Here is a 12,238-nt window from a genome sequence, read left to right on the forward strand (position 1 = left end):
CAGCATTCCGTTTTACCCTCTATGTTTGTAGCCCCTGTAGAGTGGGATCCAAAATGTTAGATGCATGCTTCTAGTGCAGGCTGAGGGTCCACTGAGACCATTGGATCCTTCTCTCTACCTGGAAACCGGTAATAGAACAGATCCCAAGGAATGGGAAATGGGTAGAATATTTTATGATTTATGGTTGCGAGTACATGTTAATGAAGATAATTCATAATTCACAATCTGGACCCTTCCCCCCATACTTAAATTTCAGAAAAGATGTGCTTTAATACGTTTCAAGTAAATGGTTATGTGTTTTTATGGCTCAGCTGTCAATTCAGGCTCTGCTGAGGCAGTCTTTATGATTATATTACTTAAATACAAGTTATTTACCAATTTTCTTATCACGTTGAGTGCTGTAGCTTCCCAACATTTGTCAAAATGTTGACCACAAATGGCTTTTGAGCATCTCTTTACAGCTGACCACATAATTTCCATATCTTTACTTTGTATCAAACTTCTGTAGATTTCCTGGATTCTAGAAGGTTGTCAAGGTCATGTCCTTTATTGAATGCGTTTCCAACAAACTTGATTTTTAGACTCCTCTGCATATATCCTTCCACCAAAAAATGCTAGTTTTTTTTCCAAAGATAATTTGTAATTAATAAAGAAAGACTAATACTGTCGTCCTTTTAACATGCAAACTTGGAAGATGATCATAGTCAAGAAAGTGGATGATCAACTGTTTGCTATTTTTATCTTGTATACCTTTATCTATTTTATCAAAGGTATTCGATGCACACACACATTTCTCATCAGGATACACAGCTAAATAACTGATAGCAACACATTATGGAAATCCCTTCGCCTTCTGAATTGCACAACAGTTGTCTGTTTTCATTTTCATTTTCCTTTTTCAATCTGGAGGAGCATTAACATATAACCGAGGCATGGAGTCTCGAAAAGATTCATCTTCCTTCTCTCGCAAGCTGCCTTTGGAACAGCCACCCGATGCAGCCTGGCTTGTAATCATTTCAGTAGCCGCAGTGCAAAGAGCACTCACTTTAATATAATCAGACTGTCCTAGCTCCAAGGAGAAGCGGTAGTAATAGGTCTGGCATCAGGCTCAGAGCTGTAGAGTCACAGCTCATAATAAGACAGCTCACATTATGAAACCCAAAGGGAACATTATATAAAGTGCACAATCAGAGGAAGAAAATTGAGAACTTTTGAATCTGGAAAGGCTTATTGTTTTACCATATGCACTGAAGTTCAGTCTACATTTGAAACCACTGGACAGTATCAGAAAATTTCTGCAAGAGTGCCTAACCACCTCCCCAATAAGGGGAATGCTTTGGAGTGACAGTTTGGGGTGGCCATTGAGGAGTGGTGATTCTATGTTGCAGCTTCCTATATTGTATCCCAAGGATGTCTTGGCTGGATGCAAAACCAATGACAAAAGAGTTTGCCTTGCCCAGCATTCTTAAGATCCTGAATGAGAACTAAAAGCATTGTGACTCTTTAATTAGAGTCGTAGTCATTTATGAGGGGTGCAGGGTTTGGTGGAAAAATACATGGACCTCTGAATGAGGGCATCTATGTGGTAGTCTAGGTCTGCTGTGAAGTAGCTAGTTTTCCATGATCAGGCTCCTGATATATTTAAGGAATAGAGAGGTATGCATTAATTCCCTTTTCACTATGAAGAATCTGTGATTCTAAATGAAGAAAACTAGCTGTCTAGGAAGTGCAAATAATTCTTTAAGCCTATTTAATACTTGGAAATTTCAACTTATGCCAGTTTAACCAAGTTTTCTATACAATGTTTACTGAACACTTTCTGGTTTTGTGACTCCTGTTAAAGGAAATTCTTTGCAATGGATTTTCATGGTTGTCTGGGATGGTTTTGGTGAACCGATGTTAGAAATTTCTTTATTTTATTCCAAGGATGGCTTAGCTCAATTCAAAACTGACAACCAAGAAAACTTCCTTTCATGGCACTCCTGAAACCACAACTTTCATTTCTAAGTGAAGGGATCAAGGGGTGAACCAGGAATTAGGATGTTCAGTATTATATGAAACTGAATTTGTTAGTATGTTGAAGATCCTGATGATCAGGGTTATCCTAAGGGCTAATAAATTTGAACATTGAAATAATATGTTTATAGTCTACACAGTTCTGAATACATTATCTGAAAGAATCTTTTATTAAACATTTTTTGATTTAGAGGGACACACAGGTATGTTAATCAATTTGATAGAGCAACTGGGATATAGACAAATATAATAGTACAAAAATATATAAATATAATAATAAATAATATAAATATAATATATAATAATAATATAAACAATTTGTTCTTGGACCTCCTCAGTCCTTTTCCTTTCAACTGTTTCTCATATCCATAATATTTGGGAAAATAGACTGCCTATTTTTTCCTGGTTTATTGCTCCTTTTCTGCCAAAAGGATGTATTTCAGAGTGGAAAAAAGGGCAAGTATAACTAGTTAAATAGATCATCTTACATTATTTATAAGTTATTTATGTATGAGGATTTGTTTGATCTCTGGAGGACATAAGTAAACTCAACTTGGAGTAAATGACCAAATGATACATATCCTAGTGTAAGGAGAACCTGCTGTGGCCCGTGGGCAAGTCACCCCTTTATATAAAATTTTATTGGAACACAGTCACGCCCTTCTATTCACATTTTTGTCTATGGCTCTTTTACACCACAGTGCCAGAGTTGAATGGTTGCACCAGAGACCGCATGGCCTACAAAGTCTAAAATATTTATTATTTGACCCTTTACAACGAGTTTGCCAATCCATACTTTAGGGAATGGTGTGATTCTTTGGGGCTTGGGAGGACAGTTCACGATGAATGTCTTGGATCCATAAATTGGTAATGAATATCAATATATAACAAATTATTAATAATATAGATAGATGCTTTCATACTAGAAATTCTATTAATGCATTCTCTATAATCTCTTAAACATAGAGCATGTATTTGTAACCTGGCATTTGTAATGTGCATCAATGGGGTCTGGGACCACCCTGGAATTTTACATGTGAAATGTACATGCACCAGGGAGAAATTCCATGTCCATCAACAACAAAACAAATGTGGTGCAGCTGACACACTCCAATTAGCGTGGGTCCTCTCTAGCTCTTCCAGTGATGGATTCCGATCGCTCTCTGATTGTAAGGGCAAACGTTCATAATTAAGCAGATTGACCACGGAGAACCATCTTGACCAGTTTTGCCAAGCCCCAGTCCATTTGTTCCACAATCTAGAAGAAGGGAACACTTGATTAAGCACAAGCAATTATGGTGATTTTTAGTCTGCTTCACTAAACTTTTTAATGAAGCGCATTTTATACAGTTAAAACCAGGGAGTTCATTGATTCCATTTTTTGTGCGTGTGAGAATTTGAGCGCAAGGTAATTCTGACCCAGCACGCTTCCTTGAAGTGGATAATTAATATCAATGGGGAATGGAGTTGTTTTGTCTTTCTCTGGCAGGTTGCTGGATGTCACACTTGGCGTGCTGTGGACCCGTAGTAAATATTAACATAATATATTTCAGTGCTAGATGAATAAGGCTCTTTTGCCTAAAAATCTTCCTTTAATATGCCTTACTTCTTTCCCTATCCATGGAGACTGCTGAAACATGATTTTCAGTTGTGTTCCTAAATATTAATGTATTTAAGCATGACATGGGGACAATGGAGAATGTGACACTTAGGGCTTCAGTGAGGCAGAATGTAACACAGTCTGAGTGAAAATTGTTACTGCACTGAACTGGAACACTGCTCATCATTCCCGTACGTGAACCTTTACAGCATCCTTCTTTGTATGTGGTTGGAAATTTACGTAGAGAAATTTCAATCTTTCCAGATGAAAGATTGAAGATTCCAATCTTTCCATGGAAGATCTTCTTCCATGTAGAAGATTCTGCATAAATGTTGGGTGAATGCAGGCCAACATGCACAACACAGTAGTTTGACAGGCAGTGAACCAGGCACCGCCTGGAAACCAGTAGCCCTTAAGTCTAGTCCTGGCTAAGTAGCCCAAGTGGGCAAGTAAGGTTGGACTTGTCCTCTTACCTCTTTCTGTCCCATCAGCTGAGAAGTGAGGGGAATGAGCCTGGGAAGTGTCAGCTTTGTCCAACTCTGGGAAGGCGCTATTCTGCGCCTGAAGCTTCCCTGCGTATTGGTCCAGAGGTGACCAACCTCTAAGTGGAGGTGGTTCTTTCCCATTGTGCAGATAATCCTTCAGTGATGCTTTAACATTAGATGGAGAAAATAAAGTTCTTTTGGTCCATATTTGTTATGTTTCAGTGAACCAAACATTTTATTTTCACCCAACGATGGATAGGTATTATTTTCTTCCTTGAAATTTTGTGACTCTGGGTGAGGAAGAAAATAAATGCAGTGTCTTATGGCATTTTTCTATAGATAATAGCAACTTGGAAGCAATGGAGTGTCCATTCAGAGATTCCCCCCCCCCCCATTATTTGTTCTGGTCTCATATATATGCACAGAAGAATATAAATTATTTAGCATTGACTTATCTGTAATTAAGCCTTCTAAATGGACTACGATTTTAGCTGCTATATTTTCTTTTCAATTACTCAGAAAATTTAAGCCTTCCTTGGGGAATGCTTAGTCTTTCACTTGTCCTTTTAATGGTAATTGATTGGCTTGTTCAAATTATGCTGTTCTGGGAAGAAGGTTAACGAATAACAGCTGGCAAGGTAATAAGCAAATGACGTCAGTTGAATGAAGAGCACTCTACGTCCAGGATCCGTGCCCTCATTAACTTCTTACCTCTCAGCACTTGCAGATTCATAATGAAGGTAAACTTTAAAATGGAAAATATGTCAGGTACAGATTTTAAATTTCACAACAGGTGTTCTTTTGGTCTCTTTTATTATTGGTATTTGCATTTAGCCTTTTATAACCATTAGTTAATTAAAAATCTGAACTAATTTAATTGTGTTGATAAGAGATCAAGTTGTATTTTTAAAAAAATATTTAAACCAAATACTTGCTCAAAAATCAATTAATGAGGGGAACTGGAGCTGAAAGTTGAATAAGTTTCATTTATTAGTTTATGCTTGGAAGCAGATTATAGTTGAAACATTTTACTTAAAGTGTAATCACGTGTTTTACCAGCACTTAACTTTTTCTTAAGTATTTTAAGATGACCATTTCTGTGGTTAAGTCTTAGAACTGGTCTCTGAAATGATGTAGCATCAACTATTTTTTATTTTCTAAAAGAAGTAAAATAGCACCGAATGAGTTCGGATTCCGGAATATCTGACCAGAATTGGACTGATTTAAGGATAAAGTCAATTTAATTTCATTGCCTTTCAAAGCGCACAGCCAGCATGTGAATCCATTTTCAACGGTGATGTCTGCCGTCTTGTTTTTGTGTAGTTGAAGATCAATTAACTGATCTTATGTCTTAAGGAGAAATTGGAATACTTCTCTTTTGTATTGAAATGGCTAAACTGCTTTGCAAAGAAATTTCAAAATGATTTGACTTTTCAGGGCTTAGAAAGCAAACTCTAGGTCTAATAGCATAAGCTTTCTCACAAATGCTTTCTGCTAGCTGCTTGTTGAGAATCTTCCAAATCGATTTCTTTCTTAGGGCTCCCTGTATTTGGAAATGCGATGCCAGTCTTTTACATCTGAAAGGCAGCCTCCTGCAGCTCGAAGCCCATGTCTGCTCTTTATTTCTTAGCCAGTCTTCTGGAAGGAGTAGTTACAATTCATTTCCTCACTTTTCCCTCTTTCCTCAGTGTTATTAATTTCCTATTGCTGCTGTCACAAATGATCACAAACTTAATGGTTTGAACAGCATAGGTTAATAAATACAGTTCTGGAGGTCAGATGTGTGAAATGAGTCTTATGAGATGAAAACCAAAGTGTCAGCAGGGATGGTTCCTTCTGGAAGATCTAGAGGAGAATCAATTTCCTTGCCTTTTCTAGTTTCTAGAGGCTGCCAGCATTTCTTGGCACGTGGTCCCACATCACATCTCCTTTTCTCTCTGCTTCCCTTGTCACATCTCCTTCTCTGACTCTGACCCCTGCCTCCTTCTTTTAAGGACCCTAGTAATTCCATTGGGCTCACCCAAGTAATCCAGGATCGTCTCCCCATCTCAAGACCCTTAATTTATTCACTTCTGCAAAGTCCCTTTGCCATGAAGGTTATATATTCACAGGGAATCTGGGGATTCAGAAGTGGATGACTTTGGGGGGCATTATTCAGCCTATCACAGTTAGTGTGCTATGATCTTGTGATTATGAGAACCAATAGATGCATCTCAGCTGTCATCTTCAATGACCCCTATGACATCTGACCCTTCCTTGGAATGCTCTCCTCCATCTCTTTGACAACAGTCTTGTTTCTCATTGCCTCCCTGGCGGCTGCTTCTCAGTCTCCTTCCCAGAGTCCTCTTCACTTCCATTCTTCCCCACGCCCCTTCCTTCTTCCCTGCTCTCTCTCCCTTTGGAATCTCACCCCCTGTACTTGTTGGAGGGTGTGTATGGAAGATCCTCCCTTATGTGAACAAAGACTTGGGGCCACTGGAATGGCTTTGATGATTTGGCCTCGGGCTCCTTACTCTACACTATTTCTGACATCCCTCCACGTATCCTCAGTCCCAGGCATGTTGAACCATTCAGAACCTTCCAGAACCAGCAGCGTTCAGTTTCAGACCTCCTTGTCTCTTGCAATGTTGCCCTCCTCTCCTCCCTCAGCTGAAAAAATCCAGTTCAGCCTTAGGACTCCACATCACCTGAATGTCAATTCCCAGGGAAGCCTTCCTTCTCCTCTGTAATCAGTTATGGAAGAGGGCACCTCCGTTGTAACCATTCTCCCACCTGTTGATTTAAATGTCTGACTTCTTTCCCAGATTAAAACCCCTTGAGTGTGGGAAATATTTTATATTAGTGTAACCACCACCCCATCTGATGCAGTGCCCTCACACAGTCAAAAATTATTTATGGAACTCATATTATAATAAAATAGTAGTGATTAAGACTCTGCTTAGAGATGATTTCACTATTTGTAGTCAATCTCTTATAAATGTATTTGTATTAGTTTCATAGCATGTGTATCTGTCTGTTTAGATAAATTGTAATAGATTACTGAAAAAGTCGTGAAATGCTTGAGGGTTCTTTGTACCGTCTACTAAAATTTATTAACATCCACACACAGTTGTCAAAAGAGGGCAAGTGTTCCAGATGACCTGAATGATGCTACAGGAGCCCATCCTAACGTTCCCGAGAGCAGTTGATGCACCAAAGAAGGGTGAAAATTAAGTTCCATCCTGAGCATAGAGAGTTATCCTTGCTGTCGCCTGGAGGGAGAGAAACAAAATATTGGTGCCTCCTAATGCAATATCGTTTTCTTCCAAGAATGCTTTACCTTCCCTTTACTTAAAGACAAATGTAGGACAGCATAGTGGAAACGAACTGATAATCTTCTGTGGTGGATATGACTCTGCTCCAGGGAAGTTATTAAAGAGTCGAGTTTTCAAAATAACGCCAAGAAATGAAAGCGAACATTAAGAAAAAATGTTGTCAGCAATTTAGACCTTCTGAAGGTCATGTGGAGAATGGAATGGCTTAACTGAAGTTGATAGCAACTCTGATCTCATTTTTTTTTTTTTTTTTGAGGAATGGCATAGCCAAAGATTTTTTTTTCTTAACACAGTTCTGCTAATTTCTGTGTTTGTAAACAATAAACAAATGTATTCAGTTTTTCTTTATCCACAATAAACTGACACATCTAACATTACATTTGGACACTTTAATCTTAATTTGTATTTTGGCCTAGTTTCATAAAGGAAGATTTAGTTTAGGGCTCTCTCATGTGGAAATGCACTTGGTACTTTTGTTCTCTCATAGCTTTCTTGTTTTAAAGGCTTCTAAGCCGAAGATATTTCCTGAAGCTACGCATTCGTTTTTGTAAGATGAAATGAGGTAAATTTACTGAAAACTTGAAGGGATCTTAGTGACAGGACATTAACTCATCAATCACTTCCTACACACTCTAGAAAGATAATCATTGTCCTTGTCTTCAGCATCATAACTCTTGGATGAAGAGGAGTTAGAAGGAATTGTCTTTAGATAGGAGGAAGGGATAAGAGACCCCACATCACAGCCTTGTAAGCGAGGAATAAGCCACCTCCTCCTCCATGTTCTTTTTGCACACAACTAGAACCTGAACTTTGGTGGTGTGCCTGTGATTTGGAATTGCCCTTTTGTCGAGAGAAGCACTTGCTCCCTCCAACTGGTGGACCTGAAAGGTTGAACTTCAGGTGGCAAGTGTTCAAAACTAAAGAAAACTGAAATCAATGACAGCCCTACAGTTTGGTATCAACCCAACAGTGATCACATTGGGACATCAAAGTCAGCAAATGCCCACCCAGGTATCAGACCAAGGCATCCCACATGCACACCATGAAATTCTGACATCTAGGTTTCTCTCCTCTTAAGAATGCTGAAGAAATATGTAAGTGGCAGTATTCTAAATTTTAGCCTACTATTATTTTTTTTTTTAGTAAATGACTTACTCAATGTCCTTGACACTCACAGGAAATGATTGACACTTAGGATACTCCAGTCCTATGTGTCTGGAATAATGATGATGTTAAGATGACATGACCTGAGCCTTATCCTTTACCGTTGGCTATATTAATGTTTTGTAATCTTTGTGAAAAAAATATGCCTTTTTTTTTTACTTGTCATGCCATAAGCAGTGGTTTGGTGTTTTTTAGTATTAGTGTAAAGGAGCTTTCTTAGCTCAGGACTTTTGAGAGTTGAGTTGATGTTGTATCTTTGCCAGTACCAGGGAATTTAAGTTTCCTCTGTGATGAGTTATGTGAACTATCTCAGCATACACACACACACAAAACTAAGAAGGTCAATACATGCTTAGAATTTCTGTACTTTACTCGTTTTTAGGATAAGTCAGTGAAAGAGGTATTTTTCTCATGCTCTTTTCAGCTCAACACTTGACATTGAATGATTTGGACAATGGTTATGATGGAGGCCGTCAGTGCGTGACAATACTTTATTTTAAATAAATGAAATAATCAGTGCCTACTAGAATAACGATACGTGCATTTGTTGCTTTGTAGAAGTCAAACTTCCCTTCATATTCTTGGTTATGTTTGATTCTGCCAACGAGTTAGGCAGACATATCTGGTCCATTTTCCAGGAATAGAAACTGAAGTGTAAGGGAGTGAAATGGTTGCCAGAAAAATCACTGTGGGATCTTGTTCAGTGATTGTCTCATCCATTGTGTACAAAAGGATCATAAGAGATGATGCCTTCCCACGAGGAGTTCAGAGTGACAAAATCAATATATTAATGCAGATATGATCCATTTCTACTCACAATAAAACACATTGTAGTTTTTAGTCAAGTATCAGAACTTAATGGATAAAATAGCATTTGATTGTGCTAAATTATGTCATATAATCAATATGGGCTAACCACCCTTCTTATGATGTTTTTCAACATAGAATTCTGGTTGTATATCCTCATCTGTACCCAAGCCATTGTTTTTGGAGCCACCAGTTTTCTACGTTTGTGTGACCAAAAGATTGGCATCTACATTTTGTCTCAGGCGGTCATGGAAGCCATAGTAATATTTGAAAACACATAAGGAGAAAGCTAAGACCTGCTCGCTCCATGAAATCATCTGAATTCTATCAACCCCAATCATCCTCCCACTTTTCAGTTGCTGGGTGTATGAACTTTAAGGTGCCTCCTGATGTTCTTTAGAAAGTTCTAGAGCTCTTACTATCAATAAGCAATTTTTTGTGTTCAAAGGACATGATTCTGTGTGAGTAGTCTGCTGTTATTTGACAATGGACTAGAATTATAAATAAATCTTGACCATCCTATATAGGAAATAAACACATATCTAGATATATTATAATGCTTGCGTAATCAACCCAGTGATAGATGGAATAGGATATTGTTTAAATCCATAACGTAAGGGGAGATATGTGCCCCAAAACATCATTATTTCCCTTTTCACTTTGCTGCTCTAGCATTATGCGTCATGAATTCAGCATTATCTCTTTGGGTTATCAGTCATAACATAGACTGACAATTATATAGCTTTTCATCTGTGCTGGGACCTGTTCCAAGTGCTTTTTATATGCTAACTCAATCATCTCAACCACTCTACGCAGTAGTGACCATTAGTATTAGTTTCTTATGCTGTTGCAACAAATTACAACAAACTCAGTTGCTTAAGACAACATAAATTTATGATCTTGCAGCTCTGGAGTTCAGGAGCCCAAAACGAGTCTCAATGGGCTAAAATCAATGTGTCAGCCATTCTGCATTCCAGCTCAGATTCTAGGGAAGAATCTGTTTCTTTGCCTCTTCCAGATTTCAGAGGTTACCTGCTGTCCTTGGCTCATGGCCCTCTTCCTCTATTTTCAAAGCCAGTGGTTTGAGTCCTTCTCATGGTACTATCTCTCTGGTTCCTTCTCTTCTGTCTCCTTCTTTCACTCATAAGGACCCATGTGATTCCATTGGGTCCACTTGCATAATCTCAGATCATCTCCCCATCTCAAGGTCAGCTGATTAGCATCTGTAATTCCATCTGCAACCTTTAGTCTCCTGTTCCATATAAAGTAACATATTCACAGGTTCTGGGGATTAACACATGGCCATCTTTGGGAGATCATTATTCTGCCTACCACACAATTACTATCTTCACTTGACAGCTGAGGAAACTGAACACTGAATGTTAAATATCTTACTCAGGGTTGTAGTGTGGCTGAGTGATGGAGCCTTGCAAAAGTTGGCACTGACACGGTGAAGCCAGGAATGCCATGTTGTGGGGGTTTGCACTGGTCCAGGGGGGGAGGGGCAGATATTTACCTTAGATACTTGTGAATCCAAAATCAGTAGGTGCCTATTGGCCTTCACTGTGAAGGAACAGGTACAAGGCAAGGGATTAGAAATAGGAGGGAAAAACAATGTGAAATTAACATGGGCAGTGAAACATTGTACCAAAATATCAAGCCAATTTGAACAATTTTGGAATGATAGATTTTTTGTGTGTGAAAAGAGCAGGCACCAACTTCCTCAAAATCTGAATTTAGAGGGTTCTCTTTTTTCCCTAGGTGACAGAAATTTTCCATGAATTATCAGGAGAAAAAGACCTCTAATGGTTATCCCAACTCAGGATTTACTAGGAATCCCCTCTTTTCAGCTTTGCAAACACTTTGACCGTGGCGTCAGAAATGAGTTTATTGGTTGTATAAATTTTTAAAAACTTATTTACTTATTTATTATCATTACAGTAACACTGGTTTACAACATTATATAAATTTCAGGTGTACATCATTATATTTCGATTTCTGTATAGATTACATCATGTTCACCACCCAAAGACAAATTACAGCCCATCATCACTCACATGTTCCTAATCTCCCCTTTCGTCCTCCTCTGTCCTCCTTTCCCCTCTGGGGTACTTTTTTATATAATATTTCTGCAAAGTGAATGGAAACTTTCTCAGTAATACCTTTTGTTTTGAAAATTGTGACTTTCATTTAAAACATTCAATTTTGCTGATGTATTTTAAGAACACAATTAAGTTACAGAGGGATTCATTTAAAGTCAGTGGCCTCTTTACATTAATGCTGCCAAATATCCTTTAACTTAAAAGGGTGCTCAGAGGCACCAGAAAATTTAAAGCTCAATTAACACTGAGGGATTATATTGTTTAATCATTTCAGCTGCACTACACAGTATAGTGTAATACTGGAAAGACTTTATATCTTAGTGGTTAAAAGCACAGGATTTAGAAAAAGAAAATGGTGTGAATATTGTCTCCTTGGACAGGTCTCAACTTCTTAGACTATCCATTTTCTTCTCTGAAAAATGGGTGGAGTGGCGTTACTCTCATGGGATGGCTTTGTGGAGTAAGTGAGAAAACCATGTGTTCAACTTGGGAACTCTTTTGGCATGTAATTAATGCCTCCAAAATAATGCTGGTTTCTGGGGGACATAAATACTTTGTTTATTTTAAAAAAGTCTGTAATTATATGATACTTTTCTTAAATGAAGGCTTTATTTTTTTAGAGCAATTTTAGGTTCACAGCAAAATTGAGAGGAAGATACAGAGAGTTCCCATATACTCCTTGTCCCTACACATGCGTAGCCTCCCCCATTATCAACATTCCCCACCAGAGGGTACGTTCATTACCAAGGA

General features: G+C 38.2%; 1 protein-coding gene across 3 annotated transcripts in view; it reads left to right on the forward strand.

The window, feature by feature from the left end:
* LOC106800156 (neuroligin-4, X-linked) overlaps positions 1–12,238 on the forward strand; it is a 295,700-nt gene that overhangs the window by 34,326 nt on the left and 249,136 nt on the right. The gene's annotated exons all lie outside the window — the stretch shown is intronic.

Source organism: Ceratotherium simum, chromosome X, assembly GCF_057802395.1.
Source record: "Ceratotherium simum simum isolate JZ-2026a chromosome X, ASM5780239v1, whole genome shotgun sequence".
Classification (NCBI taxonomy): Eukaryota; Metazoa; Chordata; class Mammalia; order Perissodactyla; family Rhinocerotidae; genus Ceratotherium; species Ceratotherium simum.